The sequence below is a fragment of the Limanda limanda genome, unplaced genomic scaffold, assembly GCF_963576545.1.
Source record: "Limanda limanda unplaced genomic scaffold, fLimLim1.1 SCAFFOLD_240, whole genome shotgun sequence".
In the NCBI taxonomy this organism is placed as follows: Eukaryota; Metazoa; Chordata; class Actinopteri; order Pleuronectiformes; family Pleuronectidae; genus Limanda; species Limanda limanda.
The window spans coordinates 22,501-30,000 of NW_026870453.1; the positions used below are offsets into that span (position 1 = coordinate 22,501).

The 7,500-nt window shown below is 45.5% G+C and overlaps 22 non-coding genes and 1 pseudogene across 22 annotated transcripts; all 23 read right to left on the reverse strand.

Annotated features, from left to right (window-relative positions):
• Window positions 1–23: 23 nt before the first annotated feature.
• On the reverse strand, window positions 24–142 carry LOC132997215 (5S ribosomal RNA). Its single transcript, XR_009677292.1, has one exon. It is a non-coding gene; the product is annotated as a 5S ribosomal RNA (ribosomal RNA).
• A 214-nt stretch (window positions 143–356) lies between these two features.
• Window positions 357–475, reverse strand: LOC132997253 (5S ribosomal RNA). The gene has a single exon (XR_009677330.1). It is a non-coding gene; the product is annotated as a 5S ribosomal RNA (ribosomal RNA).
• A 214-nt stretch (window positions 476–689) lies between these two features.
• Window positions 690–808, reverse strand: LOC132997252 (5S ribosomal RNA). The gene has a single exon (XR_009677329.1). It is a non-coding gene; the product is annotated as a 5S ribosomal RNA (ribosomal RNA).
• Window positions 809–1,022: 214 nt separating this feature from the next.
• Window positions 1,023–1,141, reverse strand: LOC132997292 (5S ribosomal RNA). The gene has a single exon (XR_009677368.1). It is a non-coding gene; the product is annotated as a 5S ribosomal RNA (ribosomal RNA).
• A 214-nt stretch (window positions 1,142–1,355) lies between these two features.
• LOC132997235 (5S ribosomal RNA) lies at window positions 1,356–1,474 on the reverse strand. The gene has a single exon (XR_009677312.1). It is a non-coding gene; the product is annotated as a 5S ribosomal RNA (ribosomal RNA).
• A 215-nt stretch (window positions 1,475–1,689) lies between these two features.
• Window positions 1,690–1,808, reverse strand: LOC132997167 (5S ribosomal RNA). The gene has a single exon (XR_009677247.1). It is a non-coding gene; the product is annotated as a 5S ribosomal RNA (ribosomal RNA).
• Window positions 1,809–2,022: 214 nt separating this feature from the next.
• Window positions 2,023–2,131, reverse strand: LOC132997296 (5S ribosomal RNA; annotated as a pseudogene).
• A 214-nt stretch (window positions 2,132–2,345) lies between these two features.
• LOC132997246 (5S ribosomal RNA) lies at window positions 2,346–2,464 on the reverse strand. The gene has a single exon (XR_009677323.1). It is a non-coding gene; the product is annotated as a 5S ribosomal RNA (ribosomal RNA).
• A 214-nt stretch (window positions 2,465–2,678) lies between these two features.
• LOC132997264 (5S ribosomal RNA) lies at window positions 2,679–2,797 on the reverse strand. Its single transcript, XR_009677341.1, has one exon. It is a non-coding gene; the product is annotated as a 5S ribosomal RNA (ribosomal RNA).
• Window positions 2,798–3,011: 214 nt separating this feature from the next.
• LOC132997160 (5S ribosomal RNA) lies at window positions 3,012–3,130 on the reverse strand. Its single transcript, XR_009677240.1, has one exon. It is a non-coding gene; the product is annotated as a 5S ribosomal RNA (ribosomal RNA).
• A 214-nt stretch (window positions 3,131–3,344) lies between these two features.
• LOC132997176 (5S ribosomal RNA) lies at window positions 3,345–3,463 on the reverse strand. Its single transcript, XR_009677256.1, has one exon. It is a non-coding gene; the product is annotated as a 5S ribosomal RNA (ribosomal RNA).
• Window positions 3,464–3,677: 214 nt separating this feature from the next.
• Window positions 3,678–3,796, reverse strand: LOC132997096 (5S ribosomal RNA). Its single transcript, XR_009677180.1, has one exon. It is a non-coding gene; the product is annotated as a 5S ribosomal RNA (ribosomal RNA).
• A 214-nt stretch (window positions 3,797–4,010) lies between these two features.
• LOC132997247 (5S ribosomal RNA) lies at window positions 4,011–4,129 on the reverse strand. The gene has a single exon (XR_009677324.1). It is a non-coding gene; the product is annotated as a 5S ribosomal RNA (ribosomal RNA).
• Window positions 4,130–4,343: 214 nt separating this feature from the next.
• Window positions 4,344–4,462, reverse strand: LOC132997275 (5S ribosomal RNA). Its single transcript, XR_009677352.1, has one exon. It is a non-coding gene; the product is annotated as a 5S ribosomal RNA (ribosomal RNA).
• Window positions 4,463–4,676: 214 nt separating this feature from the next.
• On the reverse strand, window positions 4,677–4,795 carry LOC132997177 (5S ribosomal RNA). Its single transcript, XR_009677257.1, has one exon. It is a non-coding gene; the product is annotated as a 5S ribosomal RNA (ribosomal RNA).
• A 214-nt stretch (window positions 4,796–5,009) lies between these two features.
• LOC132997097 (5S ribosomal RNA) lies at window positions 5,010–5,128 on the reverse strand. Its single transcript, XR_009677181.1, has one exon. It is a non-coding gene; the product is annotated as a 5S ribosomal RNA (ribosomal RNA).
• Window positions 5,129–5,342: 214 nt separating this feature from the next.
• Window positions 5,343–5,461, reverse strand: LOC132997117 (5S ribosomal RNA). Its single transcript, XR_009677199.1, has one exon. It is a non-coding gene; the product is annotated as a 5S ribosomal RNA (ribosomal RNA).
• A 214-nt stretch (window positions 5,462–5,675) lies between these two features.
• LOC132997178 (5S ribosomal RNA) lies at window positions 5,676–5,794 on the reverse strand. Its single transcript, XR_009677258.1, has one exon. It is a non-coding gene; the product is annotated as a 5S ribosomal RNA (ribosomal RNA).
• A 214-nt stretch (window positions 5,795–6,008) lies between these two features.
• On the reverse strand, window positions 6,009–6,127 carry LOC132997286 (5S ribosomal RNA). Its single transcript, XR_009677363.1, has one exon. It is a non-coding gene; the product is annotated as a 5S ribosomal RNA (ribosomal RNA).
• A 214-nt stretch (window positions 6,128–6,341) lies between these two features.
• LOC132997162 (5S ribosomal RNA) lies at window positions 6,342–6,460 on the reverse strand. The gene has a single exon (XR_009677242.1). It is a non-coding gene; the product is annotated as a 5S ribosomal RNA (ribosomal RNA).
• Window positions 6,461–6,674: 214 nt separating this feature from the next.
• On the reverse strand, window positions 6,675–6,793 carry LOC132997180 (5S ribosomal RNA). Its single transcript, XR_009677259.1, has one exon. It is a non-coding gene; the product is annotated as a 5S ribosomal RNA (ribosomal RNA).
• Window positions 6,794–7,007: 214 nt separating this feature from the next.
• LOC132997098 (5S ribosomal RNA) lies at window positions 7,008–7,126 on the reverse strand. The gene has a single exon (XR_009677182.1). It is a non-coding gene; the product is annotated as a 5S ribosomal RNA (ribosomal RNA).
• A 214-nt stretch (window positions 7,127–7,340) lies between these two features.
• LOC132997118 (5S ribosomal RNA) lies at window positions 7,341–7,459 on the reverse strand. The gene has a single exon (XR_009677200.1). It is a non-coding gene; the product is annotated as a 5S ribosomal RNA (ribosomal RNA).
• Window positions 7,460–7,500: the final 41 nt, after the last annotated feature.

Below are 7,500 nucleotides of genomic sequence, written 5' to 3' on the forward strand. Positions count from 1 at the left end.
TGTTTGCAAAGCAAATTCGAAAAAGCTAACAGCACCTGGTATTCCCAGGCGGTCTCCCATCCAAGTACTAACCAAGCCCGACCCTGCTTAGCTTCCAAGATCAGACGAGATCGGGCGTGCTCAGGGTGGTATGGCCGTAAGCGAAAGACTCAACCCACAATACCTTATTTATACATGTGAACCACCACCACCATCATCAAATCATAACAATTATCAATCATTTCCATCAGTAATAATGTCAGGGTTCCATATCCTTGTTTTCTTTGATGGTGAGTCTTTCCTGCTCTTTCCAAGATGTTTCTCCTTTAAAGCAGCAGCAACCGTTCCCTCTGCTGGTTGCAAAGCAAATTCGAAAAAGCTTACAGCACCTGGTATTCCCAGGCGGTCTCCCATCCAAGTACTAACCAAGCCCGACCCTGCTTAGCTTCCGAGATCAGACGAGATCGGGCGTGCTCAGGGTGGTATGGCCGTAAGCGAAAGACTCAACCCACAATACCTCATTTATACATGTGAACCACCACCACCATCATCAAATCATGACAATTATCAATCATTTCCATTAGTAATAATGTCAGGGTTCCATATCCTTGTTTTCTTTGATGTTGAGTCTTTCCTGCTCTTTCCAAGATGTTTCTCCTTTAAAGCAGCAGCAACCGTTCCCTCTGCTGGTTGCAAAGCAAATTCGAAAAAGCTTACAGCACCTAGTATTCCCAGGCGGTCTCCCATCCAAGTACTAAACAAGCCCGACCCTGCTTAGCTTCCGAGATCAGACGAGATTGGGCGTGCTCAGGGTGGTATGACCGTAAGCGAAAGACTCAACCCACAATACCTTATTTATACATGTGAACCACCACCACCATCATCAAATCATGACAATTATCAATCATTTCCATCAGTAATAATGTCAGGGTTCCATATCCTTGTTTTCTTTGATGGTGAGTCTTTCCTGCTCTTTCCAAGATGTTTCTCCTTTAAAGCAGCAGCAACCGTTCCCTCTGCTGGTTGCAAAGCAAATTCTAAAAAGCTTCCAGCACCTGGTATTCTCAGGCGGTCTCCCATCCAAGAACTAACCAAGCCCGACCCTGCTTAGCTTCCGAGATCAGACGAAATCGGGCGTGCTCAGGGTGGTATGGCCGTAAGCGAAAGACTCAACCCACAATACCTTATTTATACATGTGAACCACAACCACCATCATCAAATCATGACAATTATCAAGCATTTCCATCAGTAATAATGTCAGGGTTCCCTATCCTTGTTTTCTTTGATGGTGAGTCTTTCCTGCTCTTTCCAAGATGTTTCTCCTTTAAAGCAGCAGCAACCGTTCCCTCTGCTGGTTGCAAAGCAAATTCGAAAAAGCTTACAGCACCTGGTATTCCCAGGCGGTCTCCCATCCAAGTACTAACCAAGCCCGACGATGCTTAGCTTCCGAGATCAGACGAGATCGGGCGTGCTCAGGGTGGTATGGCCGTAAGCGAGAGACTCAACCTACAATACCTTATTTATACATGTGAACCACCACCACCATCATCAAATCATGACAATTATCAATCATTTCCATCAGTAATAATGTCAGGGCTTCCATATCCTTGTTTTCTTTGATGGTGAGTCTTTCCTGCTCTTTCCAAGATGTTTCTCCTTTAAAGCAGCAGCAACCGTTCCCTCTGCTGTTTGCAAAGCAAATTCGAAAAAGCTTACAGCACCTGGTATCCCCAGGCGGTCTCCCATCCAAGTACTAACCAAGCCCGACCCTGCTTAGCTTCCGAGATCAGACGAGATCGGGCGTGCTCAGGGTGGTATGGCCGTAAGCGAGAGACTCAACCCACAATACCTTATTTATACATGTGAACCACCACCACCATCATCAAATCATGACAATTATCAAGCATTTCCATCAGTAATAATGTCAGGGTTCCATATCCTTGTTTTCTTTGATGGTGAGTCTTTCCTGCTCTTTCCAAGATGTTTCTCCTTTAAAGCAGCAGCAACCGTTCCCTCAGCTGGTTGCAAAGCAAATTCGAAAAAGCTTACAGCACCTGGTATTCCCAGGGGGTCTCCCATCCAAGTACTAACCAAGCCAGACCATGCTTAGCTTCCGAGATCAGACGTGCTCAGGGTGGTATGGCCGTAAGCGAAAGACTCAACCCACAATACCTTATTTATACATGTGAACCACCACCACCATCATCAAATCATGACAATTATCAATCATTTCCATCAGTAATAATGTCAGGGTTCCATATCCTTGTTTTCTTTGATGGTGAGTCTTTCCTGCTCTTTCCAAGATGTTTCTCTTTTAAAGCAGCAGCAACCGTTCCCTCTGCTGTTTGCAAAGCAAATTCGAAAAAGCTTACAGCACCTGGTATTCCCAGGCGGTCTCCCATCCAAGTACTAACCAAGCCAGACCATGCTTAGCTTCCGAGATCAGACGAGATCGGGCGTGCTCAGGGTGGTATGGCCGTAAGCGAAAGACTCAACCCACAATACCTTATTTATACATGTGAACCACCACCACCATCATCAAATCATGACAATTATCAAGCATTTCCATCAGTAATAATGTCAGGGTTCCCTATCCTTGTTTTCTTTGATGGTGAGTCTTTCCTGCTCTTTCCAAGATGTTTCTCCTTTAAAGCAGCAGCAACTGTTCCCTCTGCTGGTTGCAAAGCTTATTCGAAAAAGCTTACAGCACCTGGTATTCCCAGGCGGTCTCCCATCCAAGTACTAACCAAGCCCGACCCTGCTTAGCTTCCGAGATCAGACGAGATCGGGCGTGCTCAGGGTGGTATGGCCGTAAGCGAGAGACTCAACCCACATTACCTTATTTATACATGTGAACCACCACCACCATCATCAAATCATGACAATTATCAATCATTTTCATCAGTAATAATTTCAGGGTTCCATATCCTTGTTTTCTTTGATGTTGAGTCTTTCCTGCTCTTTCCAAGATGTTTCTCCTTTAAAGCAGCAGCAACCGTTCCCTCTGCTGGTTGCAAAGCAAATTCGAAAAAGCTTACAGCACCTGGTATTCCCAGGCGGTCTCCCATCCAAGTACTAACCAAGCCCGACCCTGCTTAGCTTCCGAGATCAGACGAGATCGGGCGTGCTTAGGGTGGTATGGCCGTAAGCGAAAGACTCAACCCACAATACCTTATTTATACATGTGAACCACCACCACCATCATCAAATCATGACAATTATCAAGCATTTCCATCAGTAATAATGTCAGGGTTCCATATCCTTGTTTTCTTTGATGGTGAGTCTTTCCTGCTCTTTCCAAGATGTTTCTCCTTTAAAGCAGCAGCAACCGTTCCCTCAGCTGGTTGCAAAGCAAATTCGAAAAAGCTTACAGCACCTGGTATTCCCAGGCGGTCTCCCATCCAAGTACTAACCAAGCCCGACCATGTTTAGCTTCCGAGATCAGACGAGATCGGGCGTGCTCAGGGTGGTATGGCCGTAAGCGAAAGACTCAACCCACAATACCTTATTTATACATGTGAACCACCACCACCATCATCAAATCATGACAATTATCAAACATTTCCATCAGTAATAATGTCAGGGTTCCATATCCTTGTTTTCTTTGATGTTGAGTCTTTCCTGCTCTTTCCAAGATGTTTCTCCTTTAAAGCAGCAGCAACCGTTCCCTCTGCTGGTTGCAAAGCAAATTCGAAAAAGCTTACAGCACCTGGTATTCCCAGGGGGTCTCCCATCCAAGTACTAACCAAGCCCGACCCTGCTTAGCTTCCGAGATCAGACGAGATCGGGCGTGCTCAGGGTGGTATGGCCGTAAGCGAAAAACTCAACCCACAATACCTTATTTATACATGTGAACCACCACCACCATCATCAAATCATGACAATTATCAATCATTTCCATCAGTAATAATGTCAGGGTTCCATATCCTTGTTTTCTTTGATGGTGAGTCTTTCCTGCTCTTTCCAAGATGTTTCTCTTTTAAAGCAGCAGCAACCGTTCCCTCTGCTGTTTGCAAAGCAAATTCGAAAAAGCTTACAGCACCTGGTATTCCCAGGCGGTCTCCCATCCAAGTACTAACCAAGCCAGACCATGCTTAGCTTCCGAGATCAGACGAGATCGGGCGTGCTCAGGGTGGTATGGCCGTAAGCGAAAGACTCAACCCACAATACCTTATTTATACATGTGAACCACCACCACCATCATCAAATCATGACAATTATCAAGCATTTCCATCAGTAATAATGTCAGGGTTCCCTATCCTTGTTTTCTTTGATGGTGAGTCTTTCCTGCTCTTTCCAAGATGTTTCTCCTTTAAAGCAGCAGCAACTGTTCCCTCTGCTGGTTGCAAAGCTTATTCGAAAAAGCTTACAGCACCTGGTATTCCCAGGCGGTCTCCCATCCAAGTACTAACCAAGCCCGACCCTGCTTAGCTTCCGAGATCAGACGAGATCGGGCGTGCTCAGGGTGGTATGGCCGTAAGCGAGAGACTCAACCCACATTACCTTATTTATACATGTGAACCACCACCACCATCATCAAATCATGACAATTATCAATCATTTCCATCAGTAATAATGTCAGGGTTCCATATCCTTGTTTTCTTTGATGGTGAGTCTTTCCTGCTCTTTCCAAGATGTTTCTCCTTTAAAGCAGCAGCAACCGTTCCCTCAGCTGGTTGCAAAGCAAATTCGAAAAAGCTTACAGCACCTGGTATTCCCAGGCGGTCTCCCATCCAAGTACTAACCAAGCCCGACCATGTTTAGCTTCCGAGATCAGACGAGATCGGGCGTGCTCAGGGTGGTATGGCCGTAAGCGAAAGACTCAACCCACAATACCTTATTTATACATGTGAACCACCACCACCATCATCAAATCATGACAATTATCAAACATTTCCATCAGTAATAATGTCAGGGTTCCATATCCTTGTTTTCTTTGATGTTGAGTCTTTCCTGCTCTTTCCAAGATGTTTCTCATTTAAAGCAGCAGCAACCGTTCCCTCTGCTGGTTGCAAAGCAAATTCGAAAAAGCTTACAGCACCTGGTATTCCCAGGGGGTCTCCCATCCAAGTACTAACCAAGCCCGACCCTGCTTAGCTTCCGAGATCAGACGAGATCGGGCGTGCTCAGGGTGGTATGGCCGTAAGCGAAAAACTCAACCCACAATACCTTATTTATACATGTGAACCACCACCACCATCATCAAATCATGACAATTATCAATCATTTCCATCAGTAATAATGTCAGGGTTCCATATCCTTGTTTTCTTTGATGTTGAGTCTTTCCTGCTCTTTCCAAGATGTTTCTCCTTTAAAGCAGCAGCAACCGTTCCCTCTGCTGGTTGCAAAGCAAATTCGAAAAAGCTTACAGCACCTGGTATTCCGAGGCGGTCTCCCATCCAAGTACTAACCAAGCCCGACCCTGCTTAGCTTCCGAGATCAGACGAGATCGGGCGTGCTCAGGGTGGTATGGCCGTAAGCGAAAGACTCAACCCACAATACCTTATTTATACATGTGAACCACCACCACCATCATCAAATCATGACAATTATCAAGCATTTCCATCAGTAATAATGTCAGGGTTCCATATCCTTGTTTTCTTTGATGGTGAGTCTTTCCTGCTCTTTCCAAGATGTTTCTCCTTTAAAGCAGCAGCAACCGTTCCCTCAGCTGGTTGCAAAGCAAATTCGAAAAAGCTTACAGCACCTGGTATTCCCAGGCGGTCTCCCATCCAAGTACTAACCAAGCCCGACCATGTTTAGCTTCCGAGATCAGACGAGATCGGGCGTGCTCAGGGTGGTATGGCCGTAAGCGAAAGACTCAACCCACAATACCTTATTTATACATGTGAACCACCACCACCATCATCAAATCATGACAATTATCAAACATTTCCATCAGTAATAATGTCAGGGTTCCATATCCTTGTTTTCTTTGATGGTGAGTCTTTCCTGCTCTTTCCAAGATGTTTCTCCTTTAAAGCAGCAGCAACTGTTCCCTCTGCTGGTTGCAAAGCTTATTCGAAAAAGCTTACAGCACCTGGTATTCCCAGGCGGTCTCCCATCCAAGTACTAACCAAGCCCGACCCTGCTTAGCTTCCGAGATCAGACGAGATCGGGCGTGCTCAGGGTGGTATGGCCGTAAGCGAGAGACTCAACCCACATTACCTTATTTATACATGTGAACCACCACCACCATCATCAAATCATGACAATTATCAATCATTTTCATCAGTAATAATTTCAGGGTTCCATATCCTTGTTTTCTTTGATGTTGAGTCTTTCCTGCTCTTTCCAAGATGTTTCTCCTTTAAAGCAGCAGCAACCGTTCCCTCTGCTGGTTGCAAAGCAAATTCGAAAAAGCTTACAGCACCTGGTATTCCCAGGCGGTCTCCCATCCAAGTACTAACCAAGCCCGACCCTGCTTAGCTTCCGAGATCAGACGAGATCGGGCGTGCTTAGGGTGGTATGGCCGTAAGCGAAAGACTCAACCCACAATACCTTATTTATACATGTGAACCACCACCACCATCATCAAATCATGACAATTATCAATCATTTCCATCAGTAATAATGTCAGGGTTCCATATCCTTGTTTTCTTTGATGGTGAGTCTTTCCTGCTCTTTCCAAGATGTTTCTCCTTTAAAGCAGCAGCAACCGTTCCCTCAGCTGGTTGCAAAGCAAATTCGAAAAAGCTTACAGCACCTGGTATTCCCAGGCGGTCTCCCATCCAAGTACTAACCAAGCCCGACCATGTTTAGCTTCCGAGATCAGACGAGATCGGGCGTGCTCAGGGTGGTATGGCCGTAAGCGAAAGACTCAACCCACAATACCTTATTTATACATGTGAACCACCACCACCATCATCAAATCATGACAATTATCAAACATTTCCATCAGTAATAATGTCAGGGTTCCATATCCTTGTTTTCTTTGATGTTGAGTCTTTCCTGCTCTTTCCAAGATGTTTCTCATTTAAAGCAGCAGCAACCGTTCCCTCTGCTGGTTGCAAAGCAAATTCGAAAAAGCTTACAGCACCTGGTATTCCCAGGGGGTCTCCCATCCAAGTACTAACCAAGCCCGACCCTGCTTAGCTTCCGAGATCAGACGAGATCGGGCGTGCTCAGGGTGGTATGGCCGTAAGCGAAAAACTCAACCCACAATACCTTATTTATACATGTGAACCACCACCACCATCATCAAATCATGACAATTATCAATCATTTCCATCAGTAATAATGTCAGGGTTCCATATCCTTGTTTTCTTTGATGTTGAGTCTTTCCTGCTCTTTCCAAGATGTTTCTCCTTTAAAGCAGCAGCAACCGTTCCCTCTGCTGGTTGCAAAGCAAATTCGAAAAAGCTTACAGCACCTGGTATTCCGAGGCGGTCTCCCATCCAAGTACTAACCAAGCCCGACCCTGCTTAGCTTCCGAGATCAGACGAGATCGGGCGTGCTCAGGGTGGTATGGCCGTAAGCGAAAGACTCAACCCACAATACCTTATTTATACATGTGAACC